Source organism: Micromys minutus (genome assembly GCF_963924665.1).
Source record: "Micromys minutus genome assembly, chromosome: 13".
In the NCBI taxonomy this organism is placed as follows: domain Eukaryota; kingdom Metazoa; phylum Chordata; class Mammalia; order Rodentia; family Muridae; genus Micromys; species Micromys minutus.
Genome location: NC_137982.1, coordinates 59,279,624 through 59,284,276, shown reverse-complemented (window position 1 = coordinate 59,284,276; position 4,653 = coordinate 59,279,624). Strand labels below are relative to the sequence as shown.

Below are 4,653 nucleotides of genomic sequence, written 5' to 3'. Positions count from 1 at the left end.
ATGCAAAATCAGAGTTTTGTTTATTGAGTTCATAACCTTGGGGATTTCTAAGAACCCAAACATTGAAAACATACTGTTTTTTGTGCTTTTATTTGTCTATCTTGCAACTATAGGTGACAATATGATAATTGTAGTGACCATCATGTACACCCCTGCACTGCTGGGCTTTCCCATATAATTCTTTTTGGACTTCCTGTCCTTCCTGGATATATGTATCTCTTCTACTGTTACACCCAAGATGATTGTAGACTTCTTACATGAGAAGAATATCATTTCTTTTGGCTGTTGCATGACACACCTTTTTTCAGTCCATTTCTTCTCAGGGACAGAAATGATTGTCCTAGCATCCATTGCTCTTCACCACTATGTGGCTATTTGCAAGCCATTGCACTATTCTTCCATCCTTACCCGGAGGCTCTGTAGCATTTTAGTAGCAATATCCTGGGTAGGGAGCTGCTTTCATGCTATCATACAAGTTATATTCACATTACAGCTGCCTTTATGTGGACCCAACGTCATTGTTCATTATATGTGTGACTTGTTTCCATTGCTGAAACTTGCCTGCACTGACACTCATATATTTGTTCTTTTGGTGTTTGCAAACAGTGGTGCTATCTACATCATGATTTGCTCCTTGTTGATTATATCCTATGCTGTCATTTTGTTCTCTCTGAGATCCCACAGTTCTGAAGGTCAATGGAAAGCTCTTTCCACCTTTGGAGCCCATGTTACTGTTGTGGTTTTGTTTCTTGTTCCATGCATATTAATATATGCATGGGACACATCTGCATTCTCCTTTGAGAAAGACACACTTTTATTTGTCAATGTTCTCAAACCATTGCTCAATTCTATGTTTTACACTTTCAGGAAAAAGAAAATGATAAATACCATCAGAAAAATGTGTCAGAGAATAAAGTTTTTTTTTGTTTGATTTTAATATTGGTTTTACACTTTTGGGGATATAAATCAATGGGAAACAAGATTAGCCTTGTCAAAATAATTACAAGAGTTTTGTTTTTCATAACTTATGTCAGAATATAAGGGTGAAAGTACAATCTATTTAGAACTGGTGTAAAATAATTTGCATATCTCAGGGGTTTTAGTCTCCACAAATGTATTTGACAAACAGTGTGTGTAAGTTTCAATGGAGACTTGCCTCAAGAATATAAGGTAGAATGATATAAATGCTCATAATTGATCCCTTGTTTTACAACTTACTGAATGTTTACAGACACAAACAACATGTAAAATAACATGTGTAATACACACACAAGCAAACAAAAATACACTTTTAATATGATGAAAAATAATTTTGTACTTTGTTGGGCAAATAGAGCAGTGAATTTTAAAAAAGAAATTAGATAATTTATACCAAGTACCTCAATAGTGGAATGTAAAATATGTTCCTGTGCTCATAGTTTTACTCTGAATTAAGTAGTCCACATTGTTATATAAAATTAAAGGGGGAGATCCAGGACTGGGGAGAAGGCAATCCCAATAGCCAGGGAGCAGAGAGATCTCTGCCAAGCACACGGAATGTGTGGCGCCCCCTGCTTGGTTCAGGGAACCAGGAACTCTGCATTGGGCTGTCTATCCAGCCAGCTGCCCTTGGGTGCAGAACTGGTGCTCAGGCCATCTGCATTCAGGAACAGCAAAGATCCAGTGACACAGGTCTGGTGAGAAGGCATTACAAGTAACAAAGGATCAGAGAGATCTTTGCTGAGTGTGTGCAAACTGCATTTCCCTCCATCCCAACTGATTCAGAAGAGCAGGAACCCTGCTTCAGATTTGTGTGTTTCAAGCTGGTAGACTGTGCGTGCAGAACAAGTGCTCAGGCCATCTGCCACCAGGAACACGCAGAGATCCAGGGACACAAGCTAGGTACAAGGGAGAGGCAAGAACCAATCACTGACAACAAGAATACATATGAACACAGAAAACAGAATGACAAGAGGAAAGCAAAAGAACGAACACTAGGGAAACCAAGACAACCTGGCTACAACAGAACCCAGCATTATCATAATAGCAAAGAGCAGAAAGCCAAACATTCCAGAAAAAGAAGACACAAGTTGGAAATCATACCTCAGGATGATGATGGGGATCCTTAAACAAGAATGGGAAGAAAAGCATAAAGAATTAGAAGCTTTTAAAGAATAAACAAAAAAGAAAAAAGAAAAGAAAACACTCAAAGAACTCAAAGAACCAAAGAGAAACAGAAACAAAGAGATGAAGAAATAGAAGAAGTAATTTAAAACCAAAATGGACACAATAAATAAAACACTAAAAGAGACAACCCTAAAGGTATAAAACCTAAAAGAGAAATCAGGAGTCACAGATGCAAGCATTTACAACAGACTACAAGAGATGGAAGAGAGAATCTTGGGAGCCAAAGACAACATTGAAAACATAGACAAAACAGTCAGAGAAGATGCAAAAACCAGAAATATCCTAACCCAAAATGTCCAGGAGATCTAGGACACAATGAGAAGACCAAACAAAGGGATAATAGGAATAGAAAAGGGCAAAGAATATCAACTAACATTCACAGTAAATATCTTCAATAAAATTGTAGAAGAAAACTTCCCTACCCTTAAAAATAAGATGACAAAGAGCATAAAAGAAGCCCACAGAACTCTAAATAGACTGGACCAGAAAAATAAATTCATCCTGACACATAATATTTAAAACACCAAGTGCCAAGAGCAAAGAAAGAATACTAAAACCAGTAAGGGAATAATATCATGTAACATATAAAGGCAGACCAATCAGACTCACAACCAATTTCTAAACAGAGAGTATGAAAGCTAGAATATCCTGGACATCATGCAGACCCAAAGAGAGCACAAGTATCAGCCCAAGCTGCTATACCCAGCAAAACTCTCAATCACTATAGATGGAGAGACTAAGATATTCCAAAACAAAACTAAATTTACACAATATATGACCTCAAAACCAGCACTACAATGAATTATAGGTGGAAAACCCAATACAATGAGAGGAACGAATTCCTAGTAAAAAGAAGAAATTACTTAAGCAAGAAAACCAAAATAAGAAAAACACACAGGCACAATTCTACCTCCAACAGCAATAATAGCAGGAAACAACAACCACTGTTCCTTGATATCTGTTAAAATAAATGGACTCAGTTCCCCAATAAAAAGATATAGGCTATCAGACTTCATACATAAACAAAACCCAGCATTTTGCTGCATACAGGAAACTCATCTCAGAGACAAAGACAGACACTATCTCAGAATAAAAGGTTGGAAAAAAACTTCAAAGCAAATGGCCCCAAGAAGCAAGATGGAGTGGCCATTCTAATATCGAATAAAGTAAATTTCCAACCAAAAGTTATCAAAAAAGATAAGGAAGGACACTTTTTACTCATTACAGGAGAAAACAGTCAGTAGGAACTCTCAATGCTTTACATATATGCTCCAAATACAAAAGCACCCATATTCATAAAAGAAATCTTGCTAAAGCTCAAAAAATACATTTTACCCCACACAATAATAGTGGGAGACTTTATTACCTCACTCTCACCAATGGACAGATCATGGAAACAGAAACTGAACAAGGACACTGTAAGACTAGCATAGACTATGAACCAACTGGAATTAATAGATATCTATAGAACATATCATCCTAAAAAAAAAAAAAAAAGAATACACCTTCTTCTTAGCACCTCATGGCACATTCTCAAAAATTGACCACATAATTGGACACAGAATGAGCCTCAATTGATACAAGAAGCTCAAAATACTAACATGCATCCTTTCAGATCACCATGGTCTAAGGCTGGTCTTTAATAACAAAAAAGAAAAAAAAAGCCCATATACACATGGAAACTAATCAATGCTCTATTAAACAATAGCAGGGTCAGAGAAGAAATAAAGAAAGAAATTAAGGATTCAATTCAATTCATTCAATTCTATTGATTCTAGAATTTAATGAAAATGAAAACACAACATACGCAAACCTATGGGATGCAATAAAAGCAGTACTGAGAAGAAAACAAATAGCTCTGAGTGCTTCCAAAAAAAAACTGCAGAGAGCATACATTAACAACCTGACAGCACAATTGAAAGCTCTAGAACAGAAGGAAGCAGATATAACCAAAAGGAGTAGACAGAAAGAAATAATCAAACTTAGGACAGAAATAGACCAAATAGAAACAAAAAGAACCATTGAAAGAATCAACAAAACCAAGAGCTGGTTCTTTGAGAAAATTAACAAGATTGATAAACCCTTAGCCAGACTAACAAGAGAGTTAAGTACCCAAGTTAACAAAATCAGAAATGAAAGTGGAGACATAATTACTGAAATTGAGGAAATTCAAGAAATCATCAGATCCTACTATAAAAGACTATACTAAACAAAGTTGGAAAATCTCAAAGAAATGAATGAATGCCTAGACAGATATCAAATACTAAAGTTAAACCTGGATCAGGTAAACCATCTAAATAATCCCATAACACCAAAAGAAATAAAATCAGTCATCAAAAGCCTCCTATCCACATAAAGCCCAGGTACAGATGGGCTCAGTGCAGAATTTTATCAAACATTTAGTGCTGACAGGACACAAATAGCTCTAAACTATTCAACAAAGTAGAATCAGATGGAACAATACCTAACTCTTTTTTTTTGAGGCTA

At 36.0% G+C, this 4,653-nt stretch overlaps 1 pseudogene across 1 annotated transcript; it reads left to right on the top strand.

The window, feature by feature from the left end:
- On the top strand, positions 1-931 carry LOC308429264 (olfactory receptor 4C15-like; annotated as a pseudogene). Its single transcript has one exon. The product of its transcript is annotated as an olfactory receptor 4C15-like (transcript).
- Positions 932-4,653: the final 3,722 nt, after the last annotated feature.